Source organism: Zonotrichia albicollis, chromosome 10, assembly GCF_047830755.1.
Source record: "Zonotrichia albicollis isolate bZonAlb1 chromosome 10, bZonAlb1.hap1, whole genome shotgun sequence".
NCBI lineage: Eukaryota > Metazoa > Chordata > Aves > Passeriformes > Passerellidae > Zonotrichia > Zonotrichia albicollis.
Window position 1 is genome coordinate 21,242,721 of NC_133828.1, and position 13,448 is coordinate 21,256,168.

Consider the following 13,448-nt stretch of genomic DNA (forward strand, 5'->3'; position numbering starts at 1 on the left):
CGAGGCTACCTAGAACACATTTGTCAACTCCTGTCATACAGATATACTTAGCAAGTAAAACATATGCCACCAGCAGCGAAAAAAAAGGCTGCTCTTCTAATAAGCAAGCACTTCTAACTCTGGCTGTGACAGCAGCCTGCTTCTTGCTAGCTTGTTTCACTATTGTGTGGTAAAATGTAAAAATAGTGTCAAGAAAGTAAGATGGGGTGGCAGGGGAAATCTTACTTAGATATGTACTTTGATTTATATATCCTCCAAAAAAAATACAGAGTCTACATCCCAAGCACTTGCCATAGCTGATGAAACATTTCCAAGTGGTAGGTTCTAAAAAAGCTAGATTGCAGCTACTCCAGTGCAGCTTTGGAAAGGGGAGGGATGATGTCATCACTCATTCCCTGACACACTTGTGCAGGGATGAAGGGGACTGCAAGAGATTTCTGGAATCATCAAGTCCAGCCCCCAGCTATTCCACTGCACAGTTCCATCCATACACTGCCTTCAAGATTAACTGGGGAGTTTGTCCTTCTACTACCTCTGGAAGGCTGTTTCAGAAGCTCATGGTTAGAGTCGCTAAGCAAATCCTCTTCCTTCCCAGACTAAATTCATTCATGCCCAACAGAAACCCATTTTTTCTTGTGCCCCCCTTTTGTTCCTGAGGCAACATTAACACTAATAGCTCATTCCCTCTACTGGTAGACAGGACCAGGCTCTCAATGCTTACAGCATGTAAGCCCAAGTGGTAGGTGAAAATTTCATGAGACTGAAGTTGAAAATACCTTTTAGCACAGAGAGGCCCTGAAGAGTAAAGGCTGCATTAGCCTAAGAAGCAGAAGGAATATGGCCAGGCCAGTACAAAACACACTTGAGCTACTAAACCTCACTGGGAAAAAGAGCTTACTATCTATAGCTACTGCTGCTTGGAAGATGGCTCACTGGGTGTGGACACACAGCGTTTAAAGGTGTTACAGTCGCTTTTCCAATGTTCACCCCAAAATAGAAATATTGTTCCTTCAATAATTGGCAGGTGCTGAGGTGCTGCTCAGGTACACAGTCTTGTGTTCAAGAGAGACACCTGTGCTGCTGCTGCTGCTGTCATCACTGCTGTCATACCATGCTGTAAAAGGTAGGTAAAAGTGCTGAGAAGTGGCAATGTTCATCACATGAGGAAAATCCTGGTGTTTCCAAAAAATGCAGCTCTACGAAACAGGCGGAAAAAGCCCCAGAAACTGTTATATCCAATTAGGCATCCTGACTTTTCTTCATAGACAAATTTGGATCACTTTCCCTGCTCTTTCCCTAATTAGGCAAAGGGATGAATCAGACATGAAACATGCTACCCTAAAAGATTCCTATTTGATGCTGTATCTAGGCTTTGGCATTGATTCCCCTAAAGAGCCTAAAACATTTAACCATCATTTATCTAGAGAGATGGTCTGAATTTTTAAGAAAAATCAGTGCAAATTATTATCAAATTGTTGCACTAAAGTCTTAGGGTGTCCCTAACACATACGAGTTACTAAAGTATATTTTTTATCACAAAAATAACTAGCAATATTGGACATGGATCACAGATTGGGGTGTTATGATCCCCACATCAAAGATCTTCTAAACTAAATTCCTTATAAGTTTTATATACAACCAAAGAAAATCCTCTTTCAGCTTCTCCCTGCCAGTCATTGTGGACCTATGGATTCCCAAATCTTAAAGATTAGTCAGAGATTTGGTCATTCTCATGACCCATCTCTCAAAGAGAGCATCAGTGTAGTTGTTTTGTAACATTGCATTGAAATTATGCACAGATTCCATATAAATGTTTTGCATAATTTCTGCTATTAATTTCTTGCTTCCTAAGGAAGCTCGAGTAAATGTTCAAACTGTCAAAGCACAGAAAGGATCATGACCCAACAATATTTTACTGCTTTACCAGACTCGAGCTGCTGGTGCCATAATGCAGCAGATAGTTCAGGGACTTACTTCTTCTGCTTTGTCTTCTTGGTACAAATGCAAATAAGATCCAAAAAAACCTTTCCCCAATGGAGTATGAACCCCTCAGGCTTCATGTTAATTTTCTGGACAAAAATCTCAGCCACAAATCTTTAGAGCACAAAAAACCTGAAGTCCTCACAACCATGAAAGAGGGTACTCCTCTTTCACACCCACAGGAGCCACACACAGCCCTCCCATGTGGATTGTCGTGTCAAGAACCCACACCTGGGGGATGTCAAATTATGTCCTTTACCCCGCTGCTTTCATTTTTCCTTTCACCCACATGAACTCATGCTTAGTCACCCTTCAAAGATCTCATTATTTCTCTATAAGCATACGTTCCCCATGGTTTTCTGGAATTGCTTATCCCACTAGTTAACCACAAGTTTAAACACACATTATTATTTGTTGTTACTGTGGAAATGCAGCATGTTTTTTAAGACATCCTTGGAAATTAAAGCAGCACTATTTTATCCTGCATGGAGTATCTTTGTAGCACACCTGATTGAAAAAGTGCTACTTTTCCTATACCTCTCACTATCAAGAACAGGTTTATTATTCAAAACCTATAGCTCAAAACCAACTTTTTCTATTATTATTTATAATACTGGTTCCCATGAGGAATTAATTAATTTACTATTCTCTCTTAAATTCCACCCATATCTTATGACTAAGAAATGCTCCAACATTAACTGCCTTTCAGTTTCTCTTCATCCCATTTTTTACATGTGGACACCAGAAGCCCCATAAATAAAAAGGTTGCTTCTTTTCTCAAGTTTGTTGCCTTAAGAAACCAAAAGCTTCAATGTACAACGATGCCAGAACAATTTCTTGGTGCAGATGAGCACAAGGGACATGGCACAGCTGTCTGTGCACACAGGTGCTAGCTGCTGCTTCGAGACAGGCATCACCAAAAGCAGTCCATACCCATAATTCAGGTTTAGTTGCACCATCTACAGTATCACAGCTAAAGAATTTCACATAATTACTACGAAAACCATAGGAATGCATTAACTTGCAGCAGAATATGTTTGCTTACTGCAAGCGGCTCCAGAAAATTAGCTGTTCCTACTTGTAGCTGAAAAGGATCAGTTTGCTGATCATCAAAACATTGCAAGCATCAAGTACCTAAACAAAAACCAAAATTTAAAAAAAATCTCACTTCTGGCAAAATTGGATTTCGGACCAAGTAGTATTCCCATTTCAAATGCATACACAAAACTTGGATCATAGGGCTGCAAAATAAAGTATTTACTCAGAGAAACTTGAGTTATCCTTAATTTTTGTTACAGTTCTTATGTGCTGATACTGCATGTGGAGCTTGGATTGCAAAAGAATTTCTTAAAGAAATAAACTAATATGCTTCAGCTGGCAGAGCTTGGTGGATTGGAGTATTAAACAGCAGGGGAACATGCCCAAAGGTACAAAGCAGATTAACTACACAGTCTAAAGGACAGTCTGACCTCTGCTGGCCAAAGGCATTTCAAGCCCTTCTCACTGGACAGTGTTTTCTGGCTGTTTTTGGGTTTTAAAAAAATATTATTTCAGCCCCATTTCAAAATTTATGGTGCTCTCCAATATAGTTGCATAATCCATGAAACCTCCATTTACCAAAGAGATCCTGCTGAGCACAAAATATCTCTTTTTGCTCATTCTGCTTATGGATAAATTGACTTTTCTTGTAGAAGAGAAAACTGCTATTAAACAGCCTTTACCATCCATTGATTCAGGCTCTGTTTTGGCAATACAATAGTATATCACAACATTATACCACCTACAAACTCTAAGAAGGAAATAACAGTAGATGAATGGATGCAGACAAGGAGTATCACTGCAATAAAATAATGAAACAATTCCTAGATCAAAACCAATGTGATCCAATGTATTTATTTTGCATTGTTTTGCTAAGTAACAGTCACAAGAAACTCATGCAATTATTTTTCTGCTTCAGGAAGTCTGGCCTCTCAATAATTCCATTCAAAATGTCAGACTGTTTAATGCCAGCTAAAGAATGACTCTACTTTCTTCAGCCTAATTGTTTTAAACCTGACTTTATCTATCTACACTGCAGCCCAGCAGCCAGACCAGTGTAAAAGAGCACAGGTTACCTCCTAGGAGGTACCATGCCTGAAACATCCCTCTCTCTGGTTTTCAAGTGAATTTAGTTATTTCTATTTTGAGAACAGCCCTTACAGATATGGGCATATGGTAACAGCCCTCAGTCTGGGCTTAGATAAGATACAAATAGTCTTCCAGCAACATTTAAATGCAGGTTTCTGGAACCCTTTTTGGTCACAGACAAATGTGTTAAGGCAATCAGTTGTAGAGCCAAAACTAGAATCTGTTCTGGAAGCACTAATGTGCTTATCCAGTCAGGGTAGAAAATGTTATTTGGCTGATATGAGCTGTCATGCAGCTGAACTGAGAGCTCAAATTTAAAATATTCATAATCGTAATCCTAGCAATCTTATCATCCCCTCCCTTCTCCAAGAGAGCAATGAAGAAACAGCCTTACATTTCCAGAGGTAACCGTTTAACAGAGGGAACATCTTTTGTTGCCAAGCCTGAGTCATCCCTACAGACTCATTTCTTGAAGAAGCGTGCACATAGAACTGACAGCTGATCACAAGCCATCTCCCAACTTCCAGAAAATCTTACTGGTTTTAAAGCAACCTAGTAAAATTAAAACACAGTAACCTTTTCTTTGTAGTGGCAAACATTAATAAAACTCTCTGTTACTGTGGTTATGAAGGGGGAAGACTTTTTTTATTCATAAAACTAGGTCACTGAGGAAATAATGTGCTCACATAGCAGGGGTGTGCAGCTAGCATATTTGCCAGCTTGTTACCACAGCTTGGCCTGCCCCATTTGCCTCTCAGCTGCTCCCAGTGCAGCTCTGGCCCTGGGCCCTACAGGGCTCCCAGCAGCAGTGACACAGGCCAGCAGCGATGACCCTGAGCCCAGGCACTACCCAGGCACTGCTCTGAGCAGAAATGAGGTCTTAAGGGGCAAGTCAAAAGAGTCAGCACAGAAGCTTTAGCAGCTGGTATGCTAGAGTATTAAGATGGTAAATAGCAGGTGGTAACAACTTAAATTTCTAAAAAGCAGATATATTGGATAAATTATAATCTTCCTTTGGGGTTTCTTTTGGCTGATGCCACCATACCAGCCTGACCATGTCAGCATTGGCCATGTAAACTGTGAGCAGGGTGATTCTCCCAGCAGGCCTATTGCCACAGAGGAGCTCCAGACTGACAAGTGCCATCAGCCTTCTGGGAACAGGCTTTGGCAGTAAGTTCCTTTTACCCAGGAACTTACTCTGCTAAACTGATTCTTACCAAAAAAAAGAGTGCCCTGCCCAAGGGCATTCTTTTTTGGTAAGAATCAGTTTAGCAGAGTAAATTCCTGGGTAAAAGACTCTGAGGATGCACAGGAAAAAGTGCTAAACATCACACCCAAGACCTGCATGGTTTGGGTCTGAAGGCCTTTGCTGGAAATACAAAAAGGCAAAGGAGACCTTGGGTGATTGGCTCCCTGAGGGCTCCCCACCACAACTCACAGGTGGGTACATGGGTCAGGCACTGAGCTCCTTCTCTGGCCCATGGCCATGTTCAGGCTCTTCTTTGGAGGAAATCTCACCTCCAGTGAAGATGCCAGTGAGCACCTCTCTGAATTTCCCTGCTCCTGGCCAGATCAGGCAGGAGCAGCCCCACAGCAGAATCGCTGCTGTGGCCAGGTCACCTTTCACACTCACTGCCATGCTGAGTGCTGGGGCAGGAGCAGGTAAGGGCTCAGTAAAGGCAGGAGTTGGGCAAGGACAGCCAGGTCTCAGCGGGTGCTAGGGCAAGTGCTGCTCCTTTTGTCTTTCTCATCCCTTGGCTTCCTGTCATGTCGCTGCTGGAAATGAGGCAGCCGCAAACAAGGACCTTGGAGCAGCACTAGGGGTGCCTTCCCTATTTGTACAGCTCTGGAAGGACCGGAGCTCTCTGGGTTATTTCATGGTGGAATGTCTCAGGTTTCATTGAGTGATTTTCCCATGCTGGGCAAGCAGTTTTTTCTGACCTCTTTCTGGCTCCTTTGCTGCAATGCTTCACTGTCAATTCAATGAAACTGCAAATAATGAGACAAGAAGTGCCAAATGCTCATCTGGTAACCCTCCCACCACATCTTTCACAGGTCTGAGATGGCTGTGTCAGGAGGAGACAGAGATATCCTTTGCTGCCTCTCCTGAAAACTGATTCTGTTTTGATGAAAGCAGTTGTAATCTCTTCCCACTTATCCTGCCAAACCCAAGCTCCACCCAGCATGAATCCTTGGTATGATCTGCATTAGGCTGCCAGCAAGGCCTATTTCTTTTCCAACTGACATTTGGAGATAGTAGAGATTTCTTAATTTTATTTTTTTTTAATTTTCACAGTAAAGATGTCCTCAAGGAATTTTCATGGAGATCTTTCCATTACATTCTCCAGCAGACATTCCTGCCCCAATAGGAAAGGCAGCTGACTATCTAGAAGGCTCTTTGCTCAAGGCACATAGTAATTAGCATTCCTTGTGCCAGGAGGGAGAGGATTAGACTCTCTCCAGCCATCTGCTGAATATGCCTTGCCAATGTCAGAAGAGCATTTTGCTATATAAACAGCACAAAGCATATATCCATACACAATTTTGAAATTTAGTAATTTTCCATGGAAAATAAAATCTGTTTTTGCACAGTGCAAAGAGGAAAAGTGGAAATACAACACAACAGTGTCTCATTACTGAGACACTGAAAGTGATGTTATTGAATCTTAAATTTTAATTTTGGGCACACTGACACTAGTTAAAAATGGCCATGTAATGCAAATTCTCAGAGATTTCACAAACCACCTTCATGACATCTATACTTTTTCAGCATACTTTCATGATTAACCTTTTGAATAGGAGAATTGGAACAGGCATGTGAAATGTAAAACAGGGATTTCTAAATTTATCTGGAGAAAGTAATGTGGTAGGGCCTTGGAGGAAGAGACACCCACGTTCTCTCAACTCTAAATCGTTACATCGTCCTTCACCAAAATATTTTCAGTTACAGACAAGTTGCACTCTGCAGAAAGGTAATTCCATTTTCTGGTGGATTTTGATATATTCTTGCATTACATTTCATTACAGTTTGGAGCAAAACAGACCTGTTTTGTTTTCAGTTGCCTACCAAAGAAGATGGAGCTACATCTCTGGAAGAGCCTATGTCTTTCCTGTCCAGAAGCTGAGCGGCTCAGAATCTGGCAGACATCATTACAGAGACTTCATGCCTGACCACACTCCACTAGCCCAGGATTTGGAATTTATGGATAACAGATACATTGGTATCCTCCCAGTAAATCATGGAGAACTTGGGAGTAAGGACTTCCAAATACTTAGTTGACAGTAATCCACTTAGCTGTGGCCCTACAGCTGGACTTTTCTCCTGCCAGGCCTTCAAGCAAAACAAGATCTCAGTGCTTCTCTACCTGCAGCCTCTATTTCAAGAGATAGAAAAAGCAGATGAGAAAGAAGATTACATACAGCCTACTTCCAACCCATATCATGTGTCAGGGCAGAAAATACTTATCAGTAAATGAAGATTTAAATACCAGTTTTCCCCTTGCTTCAAAATTCACAGCCTACTAGCCATATCCTGAAATATAATAAAAACTTACCAAGAGCTACTAAACAGCATCAACATCCACTGGTTTCAGAAGCAGAATATCAAATACACTGCAAACACCAAACCTGGATGGAGTTTTATGCCTAAAAAGAATGCTTTCTATCTCTAATCTTTGTAATTCCTTTAAAATCAGTACAACAGCTCTGTTAGGCTTCATGAGCCTTGTCACAAGTACAAGCCTTCACATTGGCACATTTTAAAAATAACTAGTGAGTAAGATCCTGCTCTCATTTCTATAAAAACTCCCCTACCGATGATAAAAACTGGTTAATAATTTAACAAAGTAATCCAAGTGTTCTAAAAGTGGCACAGAGCTGTTTATATTTAAAAGAAAATGCTCAGTTATAGGAGATTAATCTGTGAGAGAAGTCTATTATTTAATGCAGAAAACCCTCCCAAAGCAATTTGCATAGACTGCTAACATCACCTACCCATGTGGGTAACCACAGTCTGCTGGCTCCCCATGCTCCTACCCTCACGTTCAGAGAATGGCCCTGCAGAGAAAAAGGCTGGCTGCTGTCAGACTGAAATATTATCCACAGGCCTTAGTGTAGTTCAGCCTATGGAATCCAGATCTAAATTCCACAACTTTACCAGGCCCCTACAAAGTAGTAAGAAAAGCTGAGTCCTCCCAATACTGACATATTGATCTATAAATCAGAAAGAATTGGAAGGTTTGTGTTTCTTTTGTGGATTTGGGAAGGTTCCTTAACCCCACATGATGTAGGATCTCCATTTATGTTGAATGCCATTTTTATTGATATTCATTTCAGGTTCCCTAGGGCCTGATCCTCATAAAAATCAAGCAAATACTTGGACCAGCATCCAGACCATTACAAACTTCTAGCATTAGTCAGCATGCATTTTGATTTGAAACTGAAGGAGGTCAAAACTAGTGAGCACATTTAAAATGTTTCTCTCAAGCAGTTTACCTTACATAAACATGCACAATACAGGTTTCTTAGTAAGAAATACTTTCAAAATAAACAACTAATTGGAAGTTATGGAAAATGGAAAAAATAAATATGAATAATTTTATTAGTGCCTCCGCACATTCTTCCTGATTCATCTTACAGGTAAAGTATAAAAATATATTTAGTGGTTTTTGACTAATATCTATATTCCAAAATTTAATAATCTAACAGGGGTTTTTGTTATGGCTTTTCCAATATATTATTTTTTACTTTTTAGACTAGTTCAAATTTTATAGCCAAATCTATGTATATGGAATACTGAGCTTCTGGATAGCTGTAAGTGAAGGCTGAAAGAAAAATTACAGTTCCAAGGCATTTTCTAATTTGGCTTATAAATAGATGGCTTTGACATGCCACTCACAAAAACTAAGCTATAGTTAGCTTGCCTGGAGCAGCTGCACAGCTGGGAGGAGAACATGCACTGGCAGCCCGGCTGTGCAGTCCCCTGTGTTGTGATACATACTATCAAAGCACCAGTTAAGAAGACAGGAAGAATTAGCATTTTGGCTTGAGGCAGGGAGATAGGAAGTGGTCTTTGATTCTACACCACGCAACATGTAAGCCACTGAAGAGAGCCACTGAAGCTAAACAGATCCTTAATTGGAAGCAGCAGGTAAGAAACTAACATAACTTCGTGGGTCAGGCAGGTAAACTCATGGTGAAATTACTGCGTGCTATAGTTGTAAAGCTTTTCCTCTACTGATAACTGTGCATCAAAAAAATTCATATATTTAAGTAACGTGAACAAATATTCTTGGAGTAGGAACAGTGAACTGGATACCTCAGGGAATGGCACATCATGCTTGGGACCTGACCCAGGCTCCTGGCTGGCGCTGAAGATCCTTGCGTTGACACCAGGTGATTTCAGCCCCACCACACGATGAATATTCTGCTATACCTGCAGTGCTCTGGCTCTGAATCAGCACAAAATGTTACAGATTTCAGATACAGCTCAGGAGTAGGTCCTCTTGAACTGACAGAAGCTTGCTGAACACAGAAGTTACCTCCTAGATGATCTGGGCTTGACTTACTGGATTAATGTCCTACTGCCCTCCCTCAACTGGAACAGACACAGCAACACTAAAGTTTCTTTTGTACTTATTAAATTCACATATTCAAACTGCAAAATTATGGTCCACGTCCAGACTTTCCAAAATCTCAGTTACTTCAACATAATTTGTTTCAAATCCATCCTTCAATTAGAGTCTTCCTGGCTGACAAATAAGCCCCATACATGCACAAATACGAATGCATAAAACCTTGACATCACATAGTGAATGCCATCATAAAGGCCTTTCATGCTACATGCAACAATTTTTTTAATCAAGAAGAGTGTTTCCAGCCTATTAATACTTCTTTCAACATTAATTTTAGTGTTGTAGACATGTATTTTGCAATTGCAAGAGAAATTCTATGTGCCTTAAGTGGCATAACACCAAGAGGCTGAAAAAGAGCAAGTATCCTCCTATGGGCTGCTAACAAAAATGATATCTGAGATGCTCCATGATCTTTGCTTGCATCAAGTCCATTAAGTTTTAAGATTTACTTTAAATAAAAATTAAAACTACCACAACCTTTCCTCAACCAAGCAGCCAACTTAGCATACAAATACCTTCATAATTCATCATTTAGAAAGAAAATTTTTCTTCCTCAAAAGTACAAAGCTGAGACTGTGATACAAATGTTAGTCCTCTTCACTTCTAAGTGTTAAAAACATGAAAATGAAAGTTAAAATCAAATCAACTTGTGCTTGAATTTTACTACTCAGTCCTTTCAAATCTAGTTAAAGGGTGAGAATTTTGACTGCCAAGACATTGCTAAAAGCACAAAGTAGCTCCTTAAAACAGTGCTGAAGAAAGAGAAACTCAAACACAACACAACTTAAGTATTTCACATAAAATTTAAGAGTGGGTTGCAGACTCATGCCTTCCCCACCTCTTCAGATGTAATGAAAGAATTTACTAAGTTTCACACAAACTGATCAAGGGGAGCTCAGACTTACAAGTCACTTTTTGACAAATGTTAATTATTTCCTCTTGAAAAGAGAAATAAGTATTTTAACAAAGGAAAGATACAGCAGTCTCATTCTATTTAAGATGGACTAAAAGAACTTAGACTGATGACAGAGACATGCCACAGTATTCACACAAAAAGAAAATGAAAACAAAATGCCCTCTTAAAGAGAAATCTAAGCATAAAGGGAGGGACAAATATCACAAGTTCTCACATTGGGAATGTTTGCAACATCATGTGGTATCTGACACAAATTTATCAAGGTTTTGTTCACAGCAAATTTAGGAGAGAGTGCAGTGGCAAAATGTGCTAATCGAATGTTACTATTCTAGCTGTTCTACAAGATTTTTAATCTACATACCTATATTTTTACAGAGTTGACATTCCTTATCCTTAATAAAGGAGATAAAGTGACAAAGTGAGAAAAGCCTGGGTTTTTGCACAATGTCACTAGCCTGCTTTGGAGAAGGCAATGGCAGCACAAGTCAGCAAAAGAGGGCTCTTTTAATCCCCTTCCTCCAGCTCTCCTCATTAAAAGCTACTTAATTATCAGCAGTAAGAAACCAAACAGAAGCTCTTTATGAACACATACAAGAAAGTCTATGAAAAAAGAAAGAAGCAAAACAAATAATAAGAAACTTATAGTGTAAAAAAGCTGCAACAAAATAAGCCACAGCAAGTAACCCTGAATGCCATGTTTGTAAAATATTTATAAAACCAAATTAATACTAAGCCAGTTAGGGCAAAATCTTGGACTCAGTGTAAACCAATACAGAAGTCTCAACCAAGAGCAAATGGAGCTAGAAGCAAACAGGAAAAAAAAAGGCATTGAGAGAGCATACATAAGAAGTGTAGAGACTTGTAAAAAAATTATAATTGTAGCACATAAGTATGAAGTTTTAGAGTTTCAGTCAGCAAACCCATATAACTTCAACTATTCAAGAGAATAAAGGAAATATCTAATGGGGGGGAAAAGAAAAAAAAACCCAAAACCGCAAACACCCCAACTCCTGTATGATAAAAAGAAGGATCAAGCTTTAGAAAGTTGGCTTAGAGGACTCAATTTGCCACAGAAGCCAGGTAAACCCAGGAAAACCAAACCTCACATGGGCCCTCACTGGCACCTTCACCTTTATCAGCTGGGCTCCCCACTTGAAGAAAACCTCCCCTGGCACAGCTGGGCAAGGGTGTTGGTGCCAGCTGTTCCCCACAGCCCCTGTGGACAGTGCCAGCACCCCGAGGGACACATGGCATGAGCACTGGTCCAGCTGCCACCCAGGGAACAAACGTGCAGAGCTTGGTGGGGAAAGGACAAGACCTAGTGAGCACAAACTGAAACACATCTGTTCAAATACAGAGATAAAAACCTTTTAACAACAAGGGTGTGGGTGGCCAGGTGCTGGAACAGGCTGCCCAGAAAGGCTGTGGAATGTCCTTGCTTGGAGATGCTCAGAATCCGCGGGATGTGGCTGGCCCTGAGCAGCCCGCTCCAGCTGAGCCTGCAGGCAGCAGGGATTGGAGCAGATGGTCACCAGAGGGGCCTGCCAACCTCAGCCCTGCCTGCGCTTCTGGGAGCTATGGGGAGATGGTGGGAACACAAGGCTTGCCAAAATGGAAGTCAGAATTTTGTTGTTTCCCCATATATGCACTAGAATGTGAGTATTACAGGAAAAACTGGTTGAAAATAGTTTAAATTAATTTTTTTCCTGTGAATTAAAAACGGTTGTTTTCCAACATACTGTAGAACTCAATGAAATAAAGGTAAAGAGGGGAGCTGACCCACTGGCTGCATAGGGAGCTCTAGAAGGATGGGGTGAGCAATAAAACAAGACAGAAGTACGAGGGCCAGACAGAGATCCTTGGCTCCCCTTTACAGCTTCCATGAAAAGGCAAAGGTAGTTATGAAGGCATATGCAATAGCTACATCATTACATAAAACCATCTTTGTGATACAGCCGAATGACACTCATCACACCCTACTCTGAGAAAATAAAGATGGAGAACTCTGCATTGCAGATGAATTCTTATTTTAAAATGGTGGAGTGTGAGGGAGGAAAACAGAAATTTGCTAAGCACAGAAAAAGTTAATTAGTCTCTGTATAATTGGAAATAAAAATACGTAAAATACTATTTCATTAGTGCTCTCCTTTGAGCTCTAAAAATAAAAAATATTGTGCTTATCAATGACAAACACACATTTCTATTCACAAAAATATAAATGTATCTATGCATTTTTAAAAATAAACACATGTCTAAAATAAGAATAATACAAAAGATAATACTTGATAATATTAAACACTTAAGAGTTCTTTACATCCACAGAAAGTGCTGCATGAACAGTAACTAATTGTGGTAGGTAAAAATATGCTGACTTTGACTCCATTATTACCCTGACTCCAGATTCAGTCAGAACTAGAGTGTGTTGGCAGTAACTCAGGAAATGACATTTTGCTAAAACAGATCGAAAAATTAAAGCACTAGATACATTTAGAAATCTATAAAATAACTGTCACCAAAAAGTCAGTATGTTTACTTTTAATTATATGCAGATTGCAACTAATGCCAATAAAATTAAAAGTGTTTCTATCATCATTTGGGCAACTGATTTATTACTCATCATTAGACCTGAATTTTAAAAAAGCTCCTTTTGGCGTGTGGAGAAATCTGCTTGTAGCCGTGTATTGCCTTACAAGTTTTCTCTTTAGCCTTCAAAAGGATGTACATGCACAACCTTTGTTATAAACATTTCTCCCCTCTTACCAGTGGCAGAAATATGAAACATGCAGCAGTAA